The sequence below is a fragment of the Tursiops truncatus genome, chromosome 10 (genome assembly GCF_011762595.2).
Source record: "Tursiops truncatus isolate mTurTru1 chromosome 10, mTurTru1.mat.Y, whole genome shotgun sequence".
Lineage (NCBI taxonomy): Eukaryota > Metazoa > Chordata > Mammalia > Artiodactyla > Delphinidae > Tursiops > Tursiops truncatus.
In genome coordinates this window covers 57,950,952-57,974,730 of record NC_047043.1, presented here as the reverse complement: position 1 = coordinate 57,974,730, position 23,779 = coordinate 57,950,952, and the positions used below count along the sequence as shown (strand labels likewise).

Genomic DNA, 23,779 nt, shown 5'->3' with positions numbered 1-23,779 from the left:
TGATTCAGATCTGCCATAGAGCACATCTGGGAAAAAAAAAAATCACACGTAAGTTTTGCACTAATCTGGGACTCCTAAGAGCCCCTCAGAAGGCCATAGCTTAGGAAGACAGGCTGGAGTTAGGTGGCTCCACCGGCAGGTGTGGGTTCTGGTTGGTTGCTTCTGTGCTGCCTTGCCTGGCTGCCGGTACAAGACCTTCCTGCTCTGGAGGAGTTTGTGGCTCAGCTGACCGGCCAGGAGGATAAACCAGCTCTTGCTGGAGTTTCCACTCCTGCGAAGATGGAATTCAGAGGATGTCTACTGCATGCTTGGAGCCCGTCTAACGGGGGGAGGATGGGTCAGTGTGTTCACAGTTGTTATGCTTGGATTTAGGCTAGAAGGTGCAGTGTCTGCTGCAATTTATAGTACTTGTTTTGGGAGGAAGAAATAGAAATGTTTTCCCTTAAAACTAACTGCCAGTCATAAATCCATAAAGCACCAAGGGGTCATATTTCTGGTGCTAATTGAGTAGTTTTCTCCTCGTTCCCAGTACATGTATGCTTTTTGATTGTCAATTCTGAACACTGTGAGTTTTGGTATTTTCTGAGGGTCTTAAAATAACTTTATTTCTTGTGCATCAGGATCGCCTTTTCCCCCTTCTATTCCTGTGTTCTCTCCTGCCTGGCGACACCCCAGTGACTTATTTGGAGACCTTTTTGTGATTTGCAGCTGCGCTATGGCCTCGTGATACGATAGCTTACTTAGCGCGTGCCCAGTTTTTGAATTATTAGATCTGCAGGTTCCGTCAGAAGCAGGGAGTAATCGTTGAAGTCCAAACTCACAAGAATTTAAAGGAGGTTACAAAGCAAAAACGCTCCACCCCAGGTAGGGCTCTGAGGGGCATGGCATCAGCCCTGTGCTGGAGTTCAGTGTGTTGGTGTCTTAGGGATGCGTCTGGCTTGAAATTAACCTTTTGGTTTACAACAGTGGCCCTCCTGCTGGTCCCCAGCCAGCAGCATCAGCTAACCTGGGAGAAATGCAAATTCTCGGGCCTTACTCCAGACCACAGGAACTCAGGCTTGGGACCCAGCAATCTGTGTTTTCGCAAGCCCTCCAGAAGGTTCTAGTGCACGCTAACTCGTTCAGATGATCTTGTAGACACACACAGAAAAGTCAGTTGTTGTGGGTTTGGGGTTTAGTCCCAGAAAACTTGGAAAGCTATCCCCCTAGGGAGCCGTCATCTCACCTGAGGCTTCCTGAGGGAAATATCCCTGGAGCGTCACTGCTTAAGGCTGCTTATGCCATTGTGGAGCAATTTCAGCCTCTGATTTGGGAAAGTAGCCAAGTGGACCCAAAGCACGATTAAATCTGGAAGGAAAAAATAACTTGTCTTATTGTACATGATGTGAAGAACTAACAAGGTCTGTGTGTGTGGATGCTAGTGATAACAGCAGTTGGCATTCTGGGGGTTCCTTCCAGTCTTTATTCTGTGTGCATATGCTTATGAGATGTGTGTTTAACCTGGCTGAGCTCACACTGTATGCATTGTTCTCCCTTGTCTCCCTCTGACCCTCCCCCCCCATCATGCAAGAGCCGCGGACACCAGTGTGCTAAGGACTGGGGTGGTGAGGGACCTCAGGATTTGAGTTCCTGTTGTCAGAGTTCCCTGCATCCTAAGCAAATCGGGGGCCAGGTGCACAGGCCCTCAAGAAGTCATTTTCCCATGGCATTTGGTGGTGTTGGTGTGCCTGGCTCCTCTCAAGCCTTCTGTTAAGGGGGAAAGGCAGGGGGAGCCGGCTGACCGGCCACTCCACTGCCATTTAGATTCCCTGACTCTGCAAGCTGGCTGAATGTTGCTTTTTCATGTGCTGCCTGGAATAAAGCCGTCGGATTCTTTCCTCCCGAACAATGGCTGTTCTTATGAGTTCTTGCTTCTCCCAGGCAATGCCCCATACAATGAAATCTTTTCTTTTCCATTTGTTTAAGCTGGTGGACCTTATGGACCCCATCTGCTTGACTTTTAGTGGACGTTTACAGTTTGTGTAGTGTGATAACTGAGCTCATCCTTTGCACCTAGAGAAAGAAAAGGTGGATGATGACCACCCCCCAACCGCCCATCCCTGGAAAAAAAACAAACAAAAAAAAACCCCGAACACTCTGCGAGAGAGAAAATACCACAGTCCCATTCAGAATTAGGGATCACGTTGGTGGCGAAGGAAGAGGGTAAAAGAGGACCCTTGGGGCAAGTGGCTGCTTTCGAGGGTCCTGCTAAGCCTCTCCTCTCCGTGAGGGAGCTGGGTGCACTCTGCTTGGCCCCCTTCTGTGGTGTGGTCTCCTTTCCTCCTGGACCCGGGTGAAGACTGGAGAAATGCTGTCAGAAGAGCCACCGCCTCCCCGCCGCCACCCCCAGGATCCAGGCCCACAGGAGCCCTGGCAGGGGCCTGCTCTGAGCCAAGTTCACACTGACCCTGCTTGACCTGGCTGGGCAGGTAGAGCAGGCCTCAACTGGCCCGAGCAAAGAGGTCCTCCAAATCCAGGGACACTGCCTTCCCTGCCTCCTTGATTTGTCTTTCCTGAGAGAAATGAGACCCAGCCCCTGTCTGCTGAGGGTCCCCTGTGCCTTTTCCATGACCAGCAATGGATTTACTGCTCGTCTCACACAGGTGGGAACCAAAATCTCTCTCCCTGAAGACAGCCTACTCTACCCTGACACTTAGGTAAGCTGTGACAGAGATATTGGGAAAGGTCTTTTTTCAATTTTTGTAGAATTTTCTCTAAACACTTGGGCTCTTCCTGAATCTTACCTCTGTTCTCTAAGACTGGTTTTGTGGGTGTTGAGGATACGGGGGAGGCAGACACCTGTCCTTAGGAAGCTGACGTTGGGGTGTGTGTGTGTGTGTCTGTGTATGTGTGTGGAACTTGTGTGTCTATAATAGTAACAGTAGTAGGGGCTTCCCTGGTGGCGCAGTGGTTGAGAATCTGCCTGCCAATGCAGGGGACGCGGGTTCGAGCCCTGGTCTGGGAAGATCCCACATGCCGCGGAGCAACTAGGCCTGTGAGCCACAACTACTGAGCCTGCGCGTCAGGAGCCTGTGCTCCGCAGCAAGAGAGGCCGCGACAGTGAGAGACCCGCGCACCGCGATGAAGAGTGGCCCCCGCTCACCGCAACTAGAGAAAGCCCACGCACAGAAACGAAGACCCAACATAGCCAAAAAAAAAAAAAAAAAATTAGTAACAGTAGCTGCTGTTTATTGAGGGCTCATATGTGCCAGTTACTGCGCTGAGCACTGAGTCAGCGTGATCAATGAATCAATCCCGTGGAGTGAATGACCTCCTTCAGCCTTCCCTTTGGCTACAGGGTCAGGCCTGGCTGGCTTCATGGCCCACGCTGCTGTCCTGCCTTGTCCTGGCCCCCAGCCTGGTACAGCCAGATACCTGCTGCACAGTGAGAGCCTTGCAGGCCAGAATCCGGAGCTTGGGTTTTATTTAAGCAATGATGAGAAGCTGTGGGTAGGTTTAAGCAGGAGTGTCTGAAATAACTCACCCCAGGTCACCTGCTCACCAGTTGTACAGCCAGTCCCACTCCTCACCTAGTGGCTGGAAGAAGCAGCATTATATCGGAAGACTCCATTATTTCCTATCAAAATGGCCTTCTGCTGTTTTATCACCATCATACCTGTTCCCAGCATGGTTGAACTGTTTGGAAGGGAATGTTACAATTTATGCATGGTGCTAAGTGGAGGTGACTTGGTTATTTTATTCACTGAAGCAGATACAGCCAAGTCAGCAAGAGGTCAGTCATTCCCTTTGACTTTTAGTGGACAGACTAATCATTGACGTGATTATCTTTGAGCATTTGTTCATAATATGTCAACTGTGCATACCCAAAGCCATAGACTCATGGAAAAATGTTTATTTTTCACATTGTCATATAGCGAAATAGACTTTTTTCTTTTGGCATCCACTTCTGTGAATTTTAATACATGTATAGAGTTGTGTGACCACCACCAGGATACGGAATAGTTTCATCACTCCAAATTGTGCCTATCCCTTTATTGTCACCCCTTCCCATAGACTTTAACAGCTTTAAAAAAATGGTTCTATTGAGATAGAACTCACATACCATACAATTCACCCCTTTAAAGTGTAGAATTCACTGGTTTTTAGTGTATTCACAGAGTTGTACAGCCATCACCATAATCAATTTTAAACACTTGCATCACCCCAAAAAGAAACCCCGTACTCATCACCACTTCCTCCATATTTCCCCCAATCCTCCAGCCCCAGGCAACCACTAATCTGCTTTGTTTCCTTGGATTTGCCTATTCCGGACATTTCACATAAATAGAATCATATAATATATGGTCCTTTGTGTCTGGCTCCTTTCACTTAGCATGATGTTTTCGAGGTTCATCCATGTTCTAGCATGGATCAGTACTTTATTCCCTTTTATTGCCATATAATATTCCCTGTGTGGATATATACCACATTGTGTTTATCCATTTATCAGTTAATGAACTTTTGGATTGTTTCCACTTTTTGGCTCCTATGAATAATGTTGCTACGAACATTCATAGGCAAGATTTTGTGTGGACATATATTTTCATTTCTCTTGGGTAGATGGGAAGGAGTGGAATTGCTAGATCATATGGTGACTTTTTGAGGAACTGCCAGACTGCTTTCCAGAGTGGTTGCACCCTTTTACATTTTCCCACAAGCAGTGTATGAGGGTTCCAGCACTTGTTATTATCTTTTTTTATTTTAAAAACAATTTGTTTTTATTTTGATTAATTTATTAATTTATTTATTGGCTGTGTTGGGTCTTCGTTGCTGCGCACAGGCTTTCTCTAGTTGCGGCAAGCGGGGGCTACTTTTCATTGCCGTGTGCGGGCTTCTCATTGTGATGGCTTCTCTTGTTGTGGAGCACGGGCTCTAGAGCACAGGCTCAGTAGTTGTGGCGCATGGGCTTAGTTGCTCCACGGCATGTGGGATCTTCCCGGACCAGGGCTCGAACCTGTGTCCCCTGCCTTGGCAGGCAGATTCTTAACCACTGTGCCACCAGGGAAGTACCTTATTATTATTTTCTGATTTTAGTTATCCCAGAGGGTATGAATTGGTGTCTCACTGTGGTTTTGATTTGCGTTTCCCTGATGTCTGTTGATGTTGGGCGCCTTTTCATGTGCCTGTTGGCCTTTTGTGTCATGCAAACCTTTGAAATGATTTTGTTTAATTGAAATATACCTGGGGTTAGGTATCCTGCAATAAATGCTTACCATATTTCAACATAAATAGAAATATACCCTTTTCTCTTGTATCGTTGATTTTTAAAATTATAGATAGTGTATCTGTTAAGTTTGTTTAACCCAGGTGAATGTTAGAAATTGTAAAATCAAAAGCATTCTTTTTTGTTCTATTCACTCAGAAATCTTGTAGAAGCAAGGTAAGAAATCCTGCTTTTTAATGTCCCAAATGCAACATAATAGTGTGTGTTTTTCGTATCTTAAGCTTTAACTGTGTGCCACATGAGGATACAACATGGAGTACTTGGGATGTTTTTTTTTTTTGAAAATCACAGTGCTTACTTTTTTCTGGCCTTAATTGTAATAATAGACTGCTCTATATCCTTTCTAATATACTTCAACATCAACTTTTCTGTTTCCAGTACTTGGGTTTTAAAAATAAGAATCTCATGTGAGAGACAAAGTTAAGTACCAAAATTGCCTCAGTTGGAGGAGCCAGTTTGATACGGATTTGAGCCAACCTGTAACCTGAGTCACGCACAGCTGCTATTAATAGGATGGGGCCTGGTGAAGGGCACCTTCTGCTGCCTCAACCGATTCAGATTAAGCAGCTTCCCAGCCAGCAGTGACCATGGAGATGGGAAGTGGGGCACTGGTGCATTTTACGATGCAGTAATTAAAATCACTCTGAAACCAGTAAATTACTCTTTGGTATTTAGACTGCCTGGGATATCCAGTGCTACTTTGAATATCAGAGAAATGGAATATTCTTATGCAAATGTGGCTTTACCATAAGCTCCTGGAGGGCTAGAATCCAATTCTGGGCAAGAGTTTTCAAGACACAGACTGTCAGCAGATTCACAGTGGTGCTGCTTGAATGAATGAATGAGCAAATGAATGATGGGAGTAGCAGAAACCGATTGCCAATTCACATATCCGTCTTCTACTACCCTTTCCTCTTTCCTAACAGAATCCAGATTTTGTTCCACTCTTTAGCCTCCTCCTTTGCCACACCTGGAGCTGGGGGAGGGGGAGGCATGAGCAGGCATTGACTGGTCCAGGCCCATCACCGTGGTCCCATCCCTTCCCACCTCTTCACCCCCTCTTCCCCTATCCCCCCACCTCTTCGCCCCCATTTCCCCCACCCTCCACCCCCACTGACCATCACCCCCATACCCTCCATCCCCCCACCCTCTCCCCACCACCCCCCGCCATGGTTTTGACACGGGCCGTTGCAATTAGGACCAGTCTGCTTCGGTCTCCTGAGGAAGGTTCTTGTGGGTAAGAAGGAGACATGTGAATACTGCCCCTCTGCTTCCCCTGCGCATTGTCACGTCTTGGTGTTTGTTGTCCCTTTGCGTTTGGGAGAGTGGAGGCAGGGAGGCACCGACAGTGCGGGAAGGCTTAGGAACATAATAAGCAATTGACGGCCTGTCCTGCAGGCGGGACTCCGCTTAGCAATCTCACTAGTGTATAGCTGCAGCCTGCCATCGGGGAGGGGGGGAAACGTCTTAATGTCAACACTAAACAGTCACAGAATGTCAGGTGTGTTTTGCAGTCCTTTGGGGACCTGATCAGCTTCATCTCCTTATGCAGAAGGAACCTTTGGAAACTGGAATGATATGCTTCAAGCCTTCAAGTTGACCTAAAGTTTATTTATTTATTAAAAAAAACCTCTATTATGGTATAATTTTAGATTTACAAAAAATTTGCAAAGAGAGTGCAGAGAGTTCCCACACGCCCTTGATCCATCTTCCCCTGATGTTAACATGTTACATACCCATCGACCTTCAGTGGTGGGTTTATGTGTACATATGCAGGCAGTTAGAGACATATGTGCGCGCGCGCGCGCGCACACACACACACACACACACACACACACACACAGCGTGAGAGAGGCAGCTCTGTTATCTGTCAGTCCTTTGATAGCTCATCACCCTCACACCTCCTGGGTACAGCATGGACTCTGGCCATGGCAAGAGCAGGCAAGGAGCTACTCTGAAGCTGCAGTTCCAAAGCGGGAGATATGGGGAGAACAAGCAGCTGTCTGGAGAGCTCTGGGTATCATGTGAACTCAACGCCACTGGAACTTTATTTAGTAGAAGATTGGCCTGAGATCCTTAATATAGACATCCCAGCTATCATGTGAGAATTCCATTCCGCTCAAGTACAAATACAAGGGAATCTGGGAATGTTCGCTTTTCTCATGCTAAGTCATCTCACTTCTTTTCCATCTCATTTCTGACTCAGAAGACCAACAATATGCATCCATTTATTAATTTATGGATCAGGAGCAACAAGTCTGAAGCATCCATCCTTCCATCCATCCGTTTGCCTAGATTTTAACTTTATTCAGTAGTATTTTGCTCTGGAAGTGATCCAGATTGCTTTGGAAGGGGACATTCAATCCAAATGATGACAGCCATTGGCACTCACTCTGGGGCTTAGGAGGGAACGCACGCCCTTCTAACGCCGTCCCCCCAGAACGCAGCTGTCTCTCCTGGAGACTGGGACAGCTGCTCTGGCCAGGGCCACACCGCTGTGGCAGAAGGGGACGATGAAATTGCAAGAGGGGCCATGGCTGAGATCCTGCTCGTGTGGGTGCTGCGGGAAAATCCTACAGCGGACAAGGTTTTGACAGTGGACAAATCACTCAACTTCTAATCTGTCTACTTTCCTGTGGATGAATGGAATCTTCTGAAAGCTGGAGTAGAACGCTGCCAGCTACACAGAAATCTCTTATTTTCTTAGAGGACTATTGGTATTACAAAGCACTGCCCTATTAGGGGAGATGCAAACAAAGTACTTTAATGCTTTAAATTCCTTTTGGCTCAGAATAGATTTTTTGAATACTTTATTTTTCCCTATCAGGGCCAATTTTAGAAAAGTAAAGCTTGCACTCCCATGTTAAAAAAATTCCAGTTACGCCTTTAGCATTAAAAAATGTATCTATATACTTGTCTCAGAGACTGTTTTTTGTTTAACCTTTCAGAAGCTACAAAACCAGCTTAACTACAATACGATTATACTGCTGTGCCACTGAACAAACTTCCTATTTGAGTAATCACACTTCTGAGGCTTGCTTACTTCGGTATTCTTTTTCTTTTCGCTGACCATGTATGCTTACTTGTTTGTGAAAAACCGTCTGTGTCCATACTGTCTATATGCCTTAAAACAAGATATATGCTATTGAGGAAGAGCAAAACAGGGCCAGGTCTCTAACAAAGACTGTTCAGTCTGCTGCGAAATACAATTTTCATCAGTGAAGGTTCCATTTCATTGGGAAACAGTGGTGGACAGTCCTTCTGTCCTGCCCGCTAGATTTCCCTGGGACCCCCCTCTGGAGGAGTTGTTCTCCAGGCGCTGCAGGCTAGAACTGAGGCATGTTTTTCTTACTGAGGGAAGGGGCTGTGCACTTTCACGCATAGCCCTTCCTACAACCGCCTCAGAAGATGAATGACATTTTCTCTACGTTTTAAATGAAGAAGGTAACCTCAGGAAGTTGAAGAAACTCAGGTCACGTGGATAGTGAGTAAAGTCAGAATTCCAGGCCTGATTTTCCAGTCCGAAATCCAGCACTCATTCTCCTAGCCCAGGGCTCGACAAATTAAGTCCCGTAGGCCAACTCCATCCCCCTCCAACCTGCCGTTGTATATAAACTTTTATTGGAACATAGCCATACCCATTTGTTTGCTTATTATCTACGGCTGCTTTCCTGCTGCTGCGGCAGAGTTGAATAGTTGTGACAGAGACCATATTGCTTTCAAAGCCTGAGACATTCACTCTCTTTCCTTTTATAGAAAAAGTTTGGCAACTCTTGTCCTTGACCATAGCCGAAGAAGCATTAAGGTTCTTTGTGTAATCAGACTTTTCTTGCAGGAAAGACTTGGTGACTTTGTGAGTTCTTACTCTTTTGATGTGGACCGTTTTTGAAGTCTTTATTGAATTTGTTACAATTGTGCTTCTGTTTTATGTTTTGGTTTTTTGGCTGCGAGGCATGTGGGATCTTAGCTCCCCCTGCATTGGAAGGCGAAGTCTTAACCACTGGACCACCAGGGAAGTCCCAAGTTCTTACTCTCTTGTGAGCCATATGGTGAACGAAGAGAAAGCAGGCAGGGGCAGCACAGCTGTACCTTATTGTCCGAGGGGAACGATGCTGTCTTCACATATAGGAGTTTATACAAATCTGGGCTGGGCTCCAGATTCTTGCCACACTCCTGTGGAGAGGTGGAGTCTGTTTCTCTTCCCCTTGAATCTGGGCTGGGCTTGGGACTACCTGTTACCGGTAGACTGTGGCAGAAGTGACCCTGTGTAACTCTCAAGACCGAGTTTAAAGAGATCTTCGATTTCTGCCTCATACTTTGAACACTCCTGCCACCACTGGAGAAGCCCAATGGTGGAAACAACATGTTTCCACATGAGAGAGAGGTCGCAGTCTTGCAGGCATCGCCGCCAAGGTGCTAGACATGTGAGGGAACTCATTTTAAATGCCCTAGCCCTTGTTATCATCTGATGCAACTTCGTGAGAGATGCCAAGTGAGACCAGAAGAAGAACCATCTTGCTGAGCCTCTGCCACACCCACAGAAATGTGAGAGATAGTCAGTCGTCGTTGTTTTTAGCAATTATGTTTTGGGGTGGTTTGCTGTATAACAGTAGATAACTGAAACACCCCAAGACCAAGGTGAGATAGGACCTGGGGGACATGCCACAGAAGGCTCCTGGATTGGGTGGTGGTGACACGTCACAAAAATGTGAATTCTCTCACAGACAGTTCCAAGTCAGTGCAGGAGGACTTTTGAGTTGTGAAACAGTTTTCTGAACTTGCTGAGTTACCTGAATGTAATTCCTAAGAACTCTTAGGATGTTCTCAAGTGGAATCTGGGAAGCTACCATGTGATTCTAGACTAATAAGGACAGGATGAATCTTGCTTTATTATGAACTTATCATGGAAAAGCAATTGAAAAGTAAAGATTTTAAGCAGCTTACAGAATGTTTCCTAAAATACTGAAGTTAAAATATTTGTGCTAGATTTCTTCTGGGAAATGAAAACGCTTTTCTGAAAATGATCTATGAATTGATTTTACCTTAGAATATTAAGGATATATTTTCAATGGGTTAAGTAGCCACATTTTTTTCAGTAGTTACATTGGGTAAAGGCCGTTTGATATTGTTTGAGTCTAATCAGAGGTCACAGAATTGTGGAAATTCTAGAATAGGTTTTAGAATAGGTTTTAAAATACATGTCTTTCTGCAGATCTGAATTGGCAGTGTTGGTTTATACTGAGTATTCCTGACCTCCAGGCCATGAAGCTCTCATGTCAAAGCCCATGGTTACCTTTAAATCATTGAGCATCTCAGGGTGAACTTGCAGCCGAGAGAATGTCTGCCATGGTGGATTATTTGCCTCTGGACAAAGGCCGAGCTCTTTTTAGCATGGGGTACGAGGCCAGGGCCACCTTAGTGTACGACTACATAGATTACAGTGTGAGTAGCAGCCCCCCGGAGCTGTGTGCTGAAGTGGCCCGCGTCTGCACTCGCCTCTCCACCTTTACTCCCCAAATCTTAAGTTCCACCCATGTTGAACTTTTTTACGGTTTTCTTGTGCCTTCTGCCAAAAATGCCTTCCCTGCCCTTCCAACTAAACTGACAACTCCCGAACCTTGTTATGAACACCACCAATATATTTACACACTGCACCCCAAATAATTTAAAAATTGGCTACACCCATACCACTACCATCAACAAACCTACTATATAAAATTCAAGATTTACTTTTTGCAGTTCTTTTTGACCCTTAGAGAATGTATCTCATTACAGGAGTATTGTATGCACTAGTGACATTGATTGATGCTTTCTTTTCTTCTGAGTGCTAAGGTTGCCAAGGTTGTTACCGTTTGCTCTCTGGTTATGTCCATTTCTTTCTGTTTATATTCAGTGTTAGAGTCTCCATCTTCATTGGCTTAACTAAATTTTTAGATTATGTAAAACATTAACATGATCCAAAGTCCAAAGTGTAGGAAAAGCTCTACCCAAAGGTGGCTCATGACCTTCTTAATCTTTCACCCTTTTCCTACCCACCCCCAAAGGTAATCCATTTTCCATTGTTAGTTTATTCCTTATTTCTTTTTGTAAAAATAAATAGCTACTTATGTGTGCATATTTTATTTCCCTTTTTCCTTATAGAGAAAGTAGTAACCTTTTCTTTTTCACTTAGCAGTATATTCCAGAGACTGTTCTAGAATCAGTTCACGGAGATCTTCCTGATATATTCTTTTGTTTACTGCGGCGTAGTATTCCACTGTTTGGTATAAACTCCTATATGTAAACATTGAGGTTGCTTCCAGTATTTTACTCTTACAATTAATTTGTGTCATAATGAATAACTTGGATTTTTAAAAATGTTTTCCTGTGTTTTACATATATCTTGTTCAGTTTACTTCTGAGTATTATATTTTGTTGTCGTATTTGGCGTTTTATCTTCCATTGCATCTTCTAACTGGTTACTGATGAAGGCTGTTGATTATTGTGCACATTGTTACGTAGTCGTGGAGATATTAGAGTAGTATAGATATAACTTTGTCGCCAACCTTATTGAGAATGCTGCTGGCATTTCCTCGTGGAGTAAGGTGTTGCTATTCATGAGTGAGGTTAGTCTCTAGTTTACATTTTTTTGTGCTGTATTTATCTGGTTTAGGTGTCAGTGTTTTTTTTTTTTTAAGATTTATTATTTATTTTTATAAATTTTATTTTTGTTCATTTATTTTTGGCTGCGTTGGGTCTTCATTGCTGTGTGCGGCCTTTCTCTAGTTGCGGCGAGCGGGGGCTACTCTTCGTTGCGGTGCGCGTGCTTCTCATTGCGGTGGCTTCTCTTGCTGTGGAACACGGGCTCTAGGCGCACAGGCTTCAGTAGTTGTGGCACGCGGGCTCAGTCGTTGTGGCTTGCGGGCTCTAGAGCGCAAGCTCAGTAGTTGTGGCGCACGGGCTTAGTTGCTCCGCGGCATGTGGGATCTTCCCAGACCAGGGCCCGAACCCACGTCCCCTGCATTGGCAGGCGGATTCTTAACCACTGCGCCACCAGCGAAGTCCCTATTTATTTTTATTTTATTTATTTTTGGCTCGGGTCTTAGTTGCGGCACGCAGGCTCTTCATTGTGGCATGTGGGATCTTTCATTGCGGCCTGCTGGCTCTTCGTTGTGGTGCACGGGCTTCTCTCTAGTTGTGGCGTGTGGGTTTTCTCTTCTCTAGTTGTGGCGTACAGGCTCCAGGACACGTGGGCTCTGTAGTTTGCGGCACGCGGGCTCTAGTTGAGGCGCGCAGGCTTAGTTGCCCTGCGGCATGTGGGGTCCCAGGGATCGAACCCAACCTGCATTGGAAAGTGGATTCTTTATCACTGTACCACCAGGGAAGTACCTAGGTGTCAGTGTTATATGTGCTTCATAAAAAGAAATGGATTTCTTTTTCATTTCCTTTGCTCTGGAACAATTTAAGTATAATTGGGATTGTCTAGTCTTTGAAGGTCTAATAGATCTCCTGTAAGATTCTGATTGTAAATTGAACAGTAGAATTTGTTGGAGAAAATTCTCATGATGTGAAGTTTAAGGATTTCTTAAAAAATGTTTATGTTGGGTTATATGTCACAATTGTAAGTATAAACAATAAGCTAATCAGAACTCTACCTAAAACCAATCCCCTTTCCGGAGATTCTTTTTAACTGGAGTTTTGCAAATGACATTGACATATAAAAGGAGATCTGCCAAGATTGGAATCATTCTGTATTAGTGGAAGCAAAGCTATTCCAGAATGTTGCCCCCTTTTTTTCCTACAGAACATGCTAATAGAGGCCAGGTGGATAACACAAAGGGATGAGATCAACTGGGTACCAGGTACTAGGGAGTGGTGGGGACTTTGGCACATTGGAGGGCAGCTGCTTTCTAGGTCCTGACCAAGTGTTACTTGTCAGCAAAATCTCACGAATGTGAGCCTCAAGTTGCCGGATCTCCACATTTATCAAGAGGGGCTGAGCAATCCAGACTTTGGTGTGTGAAAACTTATGATTTTTAAGACTTGGCAGTTAGTCCAAAAATTAAAAACACAGTGTAGGCAAAGCATAACACAGTTGTAAAAATGTGACCCCATCAGTTCCCCTGAGGCCACGTGGGTGGTGGTGTTTTAAAGCTATGAGCAAGCTGTCTTAGCTGGGTCTGCTGTTCAACTTTAAGTTGTGAAGAGGAGCTGTGAGGTGTGTCAGACCCACCAAGGCTGTGCAGAGACGCTGCTTGCTCTGTTCTGGAAATATGATGGAGAGACAAAGAGATAGCTTGGCTTGCTAAATAGAGCTGCATGTGGGTATTGGTCCCTCTGAGCAAGGTCATCAATGGTCAGATGGGGTGCCTCTGTGGGGCCTCCCGCAGTTGGCACCCTTGGGGGTGGTGTCTGGTGGGGACTAGTGAGGCACCAGCCCTCTTCTGCTTGGGGATGACTCAGTCCTCCCTGCCCCCTTCCCCCCCGGCTCCCCGCCATCCAGTTCCTAGCTGGTGTGTTTCCTCCTTTCACTTCCTGTCTTGCTGTTGCCTTTATGCATTGTACTAACCATAATCCCTCACCCTAGTGAGATCCAGCCATCCCAGGAAGCTCTGTGACTGAAGGCACAGCTGTCAGTGTTCACTCAATGTTTGCATGGCTGTTTTGACGAGTTTCCTAGTAACGGCCCTGTTAATTTCAGTCAGAAAGACTAATGGAGTGCCTTTTTCTGGGGGAAAAACGTGCTTCCTTCAGCCCATTGGTGGCTCTGATCTCTGACCTCACTGCTTCCTGGGATATTCTTATATAGAGACTTCGGGCTTCTGCTGTCAGTACCACACATTCCTAATTATTTGTGCTACTTCATGAGTAATTCCACGATCTGTTTTGGATTACTTACTGAAAGTGGATGATAAAAATTGAGCTAAGATTTCCCATTCCTTTCTGGTAATTTCCAGATGCCTGCATTAGTGCTTTATAGAGAATTTGTTCTTTGCCGTCAGGCTGGTTTAAGTCTAGAATCTGACTTTGAATGTGGACCAAGTGGAACCCACTTGCCTCTCGGGGGATTATTTAGAATTAATAAAATCAGGAATGGGACACTTTTTTTTACTACACATGTGCCTGAAGTATGAATTGTTGGCTGAAGGAACTTTTATGTGCTACAGTTTGTCTAGAGAATTAGGAACTTAAGGGCTTTATTGATTACGGTTAAGCACTTTTATTGAAAAGAACAATGTTTGTAGCTAAGTAGCTGTGTCCAAGCTGAGATGTTTCTTCTCACTTGATCCTACAGTGAAGTCAGTATACAGTGACAACTTGTTTCCATAGCTGCGGAATCTGTTTTCAAAAACACAAGGCTATGATTTCACTGTAGGTTCAGTGCACACTGAGACGCTCATATGGAAATGGAAATGAAGCTTTCTTCAAAACACAATTTAAGGACTTCCCTGGTGGCGCAGTGGTTTAGAATCCGCCTGCCAATGCAGGGGACACGGGTTCGAGCCCTGGTCCGGGGAGATCCCACATTTCCTTCTCATTTCCTAATATGACAGATGACTCAGTGGAAATCCATTGTACTTTATGTCACCACAATTATCGTGGTGACTAGCCTATCGTGTAGTTGTGGTTAAGATAGAACAGTTGGGTTGGTTGTGTTCAGTAGGTTTGAGCATAAAGGGTGAATCATTTAATTCGTTCTACACTCGACTTTTACTATGTTCCAGGCACTGGGGACACAACAGTGAACAAAACAGACAGGAGTAAGTTTTTATTTTACTCAGTTTCTGCCAATACTATAGGAGGCATGGAATTTAAATTATGTGTGCTTGAACTTTTTATAAAGTCTGATTGTAGGAAAGTGCCTGTTGAAATAGGGCGCCCATTTCCCCAGAAGGTTAACCCCCGCTTCTGGGGAGTTTTCTCAGAGGTCTGAGCAGAGGTGTGATTTATTGAGCATTTACTAAGGGCTTAGAGGACATTTGACTTTAGTGTATTATCTCCTTTAATCCCCGTGAGAGCCCTGCATCATTAGGTACTATTATTATTTCCCATCTTACAGATGAGAAAACTGAGGCTTGTAGAAGTTAAACTGACCTGCCCAACATCCCATAGTGACTAATGGTGACTAATGTCACCTGCTCAACATCCCATAGTGACTAATGTCCCCAGAGGGGTTGAACTTGTAGTGGATGTGCTTTAGGAAATGGCATTTGTACCTCTGTGGCCATGGTGAGGAAATGTGCTCATATCCAGGCTGTTTAAACGTGTGGGCTGGTAGGACGGTGCAGCAGTGCCGAAGCGTGGAGAGGTGAGGGCTCGATTGTCGTGCTGGAGGACAGCCAAGGACCTAATAAGGAGGGGTAACAGGGCTATTGGGTGTAGTTCTGTGGATGGGAAAGGGATGCCTGCGGAGATGAAATTCTACTGGAGATACTCTTCAATTATATTTATATGTGTCTCATTTTTACTGAAACAGAGACACTAGATTCTATACCCTGTTTGGTGAGCTGCCTTTTTCCCACTCAGGCTATCCCGAGTACCTTTTCTTGGCTTCCGTGGGTTTCTCTGCAGCATCATTAGGAATGGAACATGTACAGACCTGTTATATGGATGGACCATGTTTTATTTCATTGAAATCCATATTATTAGACATTTTTTATCTTCCAGTGTTTCACTGTGACGCAGTGCTGGAAGAGGAAAGTTCAATCTCTGTGCACCGTTATGACTTTTCCTTAGGAAATAATTGTAGAAGTGGAACTGCTATTTTTTTCTTTTCTTTTTTTTAAAATAAATTTATTTATTTATGGCTGCGTTGGGTCTTCGTTGCTGGACGCTGGCTTTTCTCTAGTTGCAGCGAGCAGGGGCTACTCTTCCTTGTGGTGCACAGGCTTCTTTCTCACGGCGGTGGCTTCTCTTGTTGTGGAGCACGGGCTCTAGGCGCGTGGGCTTCAGTAGTTGTGGCTTGCCGGCTCTAGAGCACAGGCTCAGTAATTGTGGTACATGGGCCTAGTTGCTCCGTGGCATGTGGGATCTTCCCGGACCAGGGCTCGAACCCGTGTCCCCTGCATTGGCAGGTGGATTCTTAAGCACTGAGCCACCAGGAAGCCGCAAGTGGAACTGCTTTTGATGCGTACTCCCGGGTGTGAGTGACCTCCTTACCCACATGGTCAGAGGCACAGGTTATAACTAGGGGGAAAAGGTGTGCATGTGGGATAGATAACAAGAGAGTATCTCATACTTGTTTTCGTTTTCATTTCTCTGATTACTTGTGATTTTTCTCCTGAAAACTATGATTGAATTTTCTCTCCTAATGATTCCTACATGAGTATTTTTATTGGGGAGGTTAACATTTTTCAGTGTAAAATAATCTTCATGGTTTCTTTGAAAGCATTTGTCTTGAAATCGACATTCTCTTATAATCTTAAAATTTTCTTTTTCACGTAGGATCGCTCCTTTTTATGTCCCAACTGGCTTTGAAAATTTTAGATCTACATAAGTGGTAAGAGAACAATACCATGAACTAAGTTGACGTTGTCGTTACTCATTTATTGGCGCGTTTGCCATGTGCTGAGGCATTAAACACATTTGGGTTCAACACCGGCCCCGCCTCTAGGTTCTTGGGACTGTGGGGCGTTGCCTCCAGCCCCAGTTTCCCCATCGGCAACTGGAGGAGGGCCATGACGCAGGCCTGCAGGCTGCCCTGAGTTTTAGGTCAGCATTCCCAGGGGTAATGTACCCGGGCCTGGCCGGGCTCACGGTCACTGCAATAACCGGGAAGCATTCGTGTTCTTTTCCTTGTTGGAGTCATTATGATTTTTTTTAAAGCCAGACTCCACCCGGGGAGTGAGGGCAGTAAAAGCCGGGACCCAAGAAGGGGTCCGGTACAGAGAACTGTTCTCTTTCCCTCTCTTCCTCTCACCCTTGCCCCGCATTCCCAGGCCTCTTCCTCACTCTGGTTATTATATTACTTTTATCCTTGAGCGTGACAGCTCCGCAGCCACTGTTCTGGCTGGGTGAGGTTTTATCACTAACAGGTCTCACGTACTTGCCTTCCCCGTGGATCCCGACTCTCTCTCTCCCCGTTTCTTGCACCCCACACCCCTTCGAAGTGACAGCACGTGCAGTGTGGGCTGCAGGGCTTCCTCATTTAAAACGTCTGAGTCTTCTCAGGGCAAGTTTTCCTCTTCAGAGCAACCGCTTTCCAGCCTGGAATCACAGAGATTTCCAACAAGCCACCCCACAGGGATTTGGGATGAGCTTCCCACTCCTGCTACACCCTGCCCGGCTTTGGCCAGCCTCTAGGGTTCCTCCCTGGACCTGGGAATGTGGAGAGGACTCTGGTGCAGATCGGGGTTTTCTGATGGGGGTTCGAATTGGGGCAGGGAGCATACGGGCCATGATGCCCCACCGAGAACCGCCTCCAGCCTGCCTGCCACCTGCCAGGGTGGCTTACGCTCTCCGGCTGGCAGAATGAAACGTCCAGAAGCTGCTGTTTGTCCCGACTTGGTTTGGGAGCACAGAGCGGCTCTGTCGGCCTGGTGTGCTGGGGAGGCTTGTCTGCAGAGGACCGTGCTGTAGTTACGGCTCCTACACTGGCTTGTGCTACACGGTGCTCCCTGAATGTCTCGTTCAGCTTTTAGGGTCTCTTAGGTGACTCAGGTCTCTTAGGTCTGCGCTGGGCTCGGGCCAGCTGCTCTCACTGAACTCGCTTTGTGCTGCAAGACGCATGAAGGTCCCGTTGGGGATGGAAGAGGGGAGGCAGGCTGTCAGTGAGGCTCTGCAGCTCAGCCTCACAGCGTGGTCTCCTTTCCCCGGAGAGGGAGCTATTTATAGCGCATTATAAATCTGCTGCTGCCAGCCGGAGAGACAGGGACTGTTACGTAAGGCTGCCAGAGCGCGCTGCCTTTTTATTCTCCTTTCTTCCTTATTCTGGGAGAGGGCACTGGGTTTACAGAAGGCAGCGTGGCTGGGCACTTCAGTGCTCTGGGTTGTAGCAGAATTATTTTTGGCAACCGGGGAATTTGGTCACATGACACTTTTCATTCAGTGAGACCTGACCGATGAAAGGGCTTTGTCCTTACTTCGTAGGCATCTGCAGGGGGCAGTGCCTTGTATTGGTGGGTTTGCTTCTGTCCTCAGCACAGTTTAGAAAGAGAAGGCTGAGTTATGGGACTAAGCTGGGTCGGAGGCATTTTTCTCCACTTGACTTGAGTGATGGAAATTTTCTTTGAGTGATTCTTGATTAAAAAAAAAAATCGGAGGGATTCACCTCCAGAGCTAGAGAACAGTATGGCCTTAAGAATGGCCTTTACTTCACACGTGTATGTTGGTGTCCGTGGGTGCTTGTGTGTGCCTGGGCATGAGAGCCTGGGAGAGAGAGAGAGCAAGGGAGGAAAGACACATGTGAGGGCACCGCACTCGTCTTGGGCGCACATGGTGGGAGCACTGACGCACCTGTCCGGTGCCCGGGTCAGGGGCACATGACGGGTGCACGTGATGGGGGCCGCGCACGTGACGGGCGCCGCGCACGTGACGTGCACACCTGTCAAGTGTCCGGGTCAGGCAGACGTGACAGACACAAGTGACAGGCGCAGGTGTTGGGCATATGTGACGGGCACACCCGTGCAGCCCCCATTCTGTGCTCAAGTTCTTCCCTTCAGTCATCCTAGTGGAAACCTTGACAGTATCTGCCTTAGTCTCCAGCTGTCCTGGCCTCTCCTTTTTTAGGAACCCTCAGGCGTGCTCATAGGACTTCACAGAGAGCCCTGATTGCCGTCCTGGAGACCATATGGCATCTCCTTTCCTGTGCCTTTGGTTACCTCACGTGGCTCCGACTTTCTGGCTGTAGTTGCTGACATCAGCTCCTCCGAGTATTCTTCCTCATTCTGTGGGTGGTCACACATGCCCTCTCCCAAGATGCTCCTTCCTCTTGCAGCATGGTATAGCAGTAGTTGACATTTTTGAGTAAATAAGAAATGCTTCCCGTCATTATCTGAGATGCTTCTGCCATTATCTGAGAGAAAACTTTGAGCAAGTCGCTTAACCTTTCCCCACCTCACAGAATGAGAACGGTTCTACCAAGCTATGGCATAGATTTATTTTACGGGACAAATGGCGTTACGCGTGTGAAAGCCCACAGAGAGCAGCATCGTCCTGTAGGGCCCCAGTGGCTGCTTCTTGGCGGTCCTGCTCTTTCCTGACACCGTTGCTGCAAAACTGCAACTCATCTCCTCCTCCTCCAGCTGTTCAACTCTTACATGATCTTTTCTACTCCTTAGCCCCTTGTCCCGTTGGCCAGAAAAGTCAGATGAAGTGGGGAGTGATATGATGGAGAAGTAGGAGAGGAGAAGACCTGCACAGTCGCCCATCAGCTGTCCGCCAGCCCTACATGGCCCTGGAGGTCAGACCCCCATCTTTGGGCTGTTTGGGGTGTGCATATTTCTTTTTTTTTTTTAACATCTTTATTGGGGTACAATTGCTTTACAATGGTGTGCTAGTTTCTGCTTTATAACAAAGTGAATCAGTTATACATATGCATATGTTCCCATATCTCTTCCCTCTTGCGTCTCCCTCCCTCCCACCCTCCCTATCCCACCCCTCCAGGCGGTCACAAAACACCGAGCTGATACCCCTATGCTATGCGGCTGCTTCCCACTAGCTATCTACCTTACGTTTGGTAGCGTATATATGTCCATGCCTCTCTCTCGCTTTGTCACAGCTCACCCTTCCCCCTCCCCATATCCTCAAGTCCGTTCTCCAGTAGGTCTGTGTCTTTATTCCTGTCTTATCCCTAGGTTCTTCATGACATTTTGTTTTCTTAAATTCCATATATATGTGTTAGCATACGGTATTTGTCTTTCTCTTTCTGACTTACTTCACTCTGTATGACAGACTCTAGGTCTATCCACCTCATTACAAATAGCTCAATTTCGTTTCTTTTTATGGCTGACTAATATTCCGTTGTATATATGTGCCACATCTTCTTTATCCATTCATCCGATGATGGGCACTTAGGTTGTTTCCATCTCGGGGCTATCGTAAATAGAGCTGCAATGAACATTTTGGTACATGACTCTTTTTGAATTCGGGGTGTGCATATTTCTTATACAGGCTTGAGTGGTCTCAGTGGGGTCTTCGCTTTGAGTTCCTTTGCCTCTGTTATGGCAAGAGCATTGTTTTGAGAGACAGTGGCTAGATGCAGGAGAATGATCATTGGTCGAGGACCCCATGAAATATCTGATTCTCCACTGGACTTCGAGCAACTTTAGCACATAAGCACAATACACTCAGAACTGTAATACAGCAACATCTTTGGAGCCATTCAAATCTAGGTTCACATCCTGGGTGAGTAATTTAATCTCTCTGAGCCTGTTTTCTCTCCTGTAAAAAGCAGATACGGATATTACTTCATAGGTTGTGATCCTTAAACGAGATCATGCATGTAAATGAACAAGCCCAGTGCCAGACCTGTAGCTCATTTTGCAAGGAGTGCTGGGGCTCTCTGCACTTTCAAAAAGCACATGTTCGTCTTATCACCATGTCAGCAGGCAGCCGTTTGCTCAGAGAAGTAGCTGTAGGATAGCATCAAAGCAAATAGCCCTGGCCAGAGAGGGGGGAACCCGGGTGCCAGTCATGCCTTAGTCAAGATCCTTTGCGAGCGTGTCGGCCTCAAGCAGGTATCAAGGTTCTGGGGTGCTCACCCTGATTTCAAATGGCTCTTTTCCTTTAGGACTATCCACAGCCTGCAAGTTCCTTGGCCTCATGTGATTATTCCTAAGATAGAAACAATGTGGTGAAAAAGCGCCTCCATTGCATGTCCAGGTGCTAAATGCTTGTGATCCCTAAGGCGGGTCTCCAGACTTCTGATTCGGTCTCAGGCCTGCCATCCTAGGCCTGGCAGCCCATTTCCTTTCATTGTGTCTGCTTCTTCCGGCAGCTTGTCAACCATTGGTCGTACCCACATTTTATAGATGAGACGTCTTGGAACCTGACCCGGGACTGCAGTCAGTAGTGGGTGGCTGGGCTGGGACTAAACCCAGTCCTGTGTGGTACCCATCATTGGATCTGAGTCATCTTGCTCTGGGGCTGAAAGGGCCTGGGAGGCTGTGGGCTGACTCTGGTCTGCCTTCTCACTAGGCTTGGGGCTAGTGGGGGCTTCTAAGGCATACCGTGCCTTTAGAACCGAAGGCCCTTGTGGGCGGCAAAATTCTGAAGTTGTTCTCTCAAGGCTCCTGTCGCCTGGTTCGTCAGTCAAGTAATGATCTAGGTACTGCTATGAGGGGACTTTGCAGGTTGAATTAAGGCTATTGGTCACATGACTTTAAGATAGGGAGATTGTCCTGGATTATCTGAAGTGTGATCACTTGAGCCCTTAAAAACAGAAAAGGACAGAAGAGGAGACTAGAAAGATGCAGCAGAAGGACAAGATGGAGTGTGTGAAGGATTCGACATGCCTTTGCTGGCTCTGAGATGTAGGGGTCGCATGCAGGGACTGGAGAGAGGCCTCTAGGAGCCCATGGAAAGGAGGAAAGGAGGAGAAGGAACATGGGCAGCCTCTAGGAACAAAGACCAGCCCCCGGCTAACAGCCAGCGTGGAAGTATGGTCTTCAGTCCTGCAACCACAAGTAACTGATTTCTGCCAACAACCTGAATAAACCTGGATACGGATTTTTCCCCGGAGCTCCAGGAAGGAGCGCAGCCCTGCTGACGCCTCCGCTGGCTCCCGGCGAGGCTCGTGTCAGACTGCTAACCTATAGGACTGTGACTTGAAAAATGACTATTTCAAGCCACTAAATTTGTGGCAGTTTGTCACAATAGCAATAGAGGGCTGATACGATCCTGGAGAACAATTTGTCCCTTTTTGAAAACTTTTGCTGCACTGGGACCTGTTTGTTCAGAATTGCTGAACTGTGACAGTAAGCCAGTCCCCCAGATACATTGGCTGCCTCTACCCCCCAAACATAAACCTTGAAAGCGCAGGCACCTGGCTGACCATGGAGGGGGGTCACCCAGCACGGGCTTCTCCTTGTCACCTGTTGGGCCGCCAACCCCGAAGCTCTGTTCTGGTTTTCTCCTGACAGCCTCTGAGTTTGTCCTGGAGGAAGCTCCTCCTTTAGCCCTTGGGAAACAGGTGATCTGTGTTCACAAAGGGCAGCTCTGTCTGCACAGTATCACTTGGCTCTCCTGCCAGAAGTTGCCTACACGTGGGTGGCAGAGGGTTCATGCTAATAGCACTGGGGCAGTGGGGGAAGGGCTGACTAGGACACAGAAGCCCTCCTGCAGCTCCACCTGCCTGCACTTGGGGTTCCTGGCATGGCTTATCTGCAAGGCCACTGGCTTTTTGTTGCTCATTCAGTCTCTTCTTTGTTCAGATGGGGTGGCTGAGGCCCAGAGGAGTGACACCATCCCCTCAGTGTCACACAGCTCTTGGAGTTTTTGCTCAGGTTCTGAACCTCAAAAATCCCATGCTGGAGGGGAAGGAAATCGTGCACACATGTATTCTGTCAGCAGCAAACTGCATTAGCCTTGAGCAGCTTGGTCAGTACTCTTTGACAGCCTAGGGGCTGGAATCTTGATCACAGTTGAGGAGAAGAGTGAGGCACCGGACCTGGGCCAAGGGCCCCAGGCCAGAGGCAGGAGGTCCCTCTCAGCTCAAATGCAAAACAGCCTGCCTCCTTGGGTACTATTTCCTGCTTCTTTTCCTGGTACCTCTTTTGCTGAAAATTTGACCAGGTTGCAGAATTTCTCACTCCTCTGCGAAGAAAAATCTCTCCTTCCCAAAGGCTCCCCAAGCAGAATCGATAAGACAGAGGCGCTTTCATCTCTCAGGGCCATCCACTCTCACTTTGCTTAAGCCTCGTTTGTTCCCTCTGCCTGAAAGAAGCCTTTTGCTTGGTGTGCCAGGGTTGGCCAGAGCCAGAGAGCATCCAGGGCTGTGGCTGCTTTGTTCCTGAACCCTGTGTGAAGTCTTGGAAATGCCTGCGTCCATTAGAGTGAGGGGCAGTAACCAGGTGCCAAGGATCGTTTTCCCATGGGGCTCCCATCACTTAGCTCAGTTCAGACCTGGATTCCCCCTCCTGCTGGCTCTGTGACCTTTGGAAGGTTACTGAACCTCTCTGAGCATTCTTGTCCTCAGCTGTAAAATGGAACTGGTAACAGTACTCAGCTAAGAGAGAGGTGACCAGCGGCAGGTGGTAGAAGTTAGAGGTTCCAAAGCACTTGACATAGTATCTGGCGCACACCGTAAGTCTCAACAAAAGTTGATACTGTTAAGATTTTACAATTGTGCACTGCCTTACAGAATACTGGTGTGGGAAATTGTGAAAATTTAGGAACATGCAAGAGTCACTTCTCTTAGACAGTAAATGAATCATTTTGAGGAGGAGGTGACCACTTTGAGAGTGTGTGAACTTGGAGGGTTGCTGTGTGCTTAGCGCTGTGCTGGGTACATTATTTGCATCTGTGTCCGTAATCAGTTTAACAGTCCGAGAGGTGTGGGTATTATTACCTCAGAGAGGAGGAGACTGAGGCTGGAGA

General features: G+C 46.7%; 1 protein-coding gene across 8 annotated transcripts in view; it reads left to right on the top strand.

Annotated features, from left to right (window-relative positions):
• Positions 1 to 23,779, top strand: part of LOC109551993 (trafficking kinesin-binding protein 1-like) — a 98,832-nt gene that overhangs the window by 31,777 nt on the left and 43,276 nt on the right. For 2 of the 8 annotated variants that reach the window (XR_012334566.1, XR_012334565.1), the window contains exon 2: positions 19,522 to 19,643. The exons of 4 other annotated variants lie outside the window; for them this stretch is intronic. The gene's annotated coding sequence lies outside the window, so the exon portion shown is untranslated. Of the gene's footprint in view, positions 1 to 9,682; positions 9,809 to 16,726; positions 16,743 to 19,521; positions 19,644 to 23,779 lie in introns of those variants that run through there. 2 more of the 8 variants (XR_012334567.1, XR_012334570.1) reach the window with 2 other exon arrangements.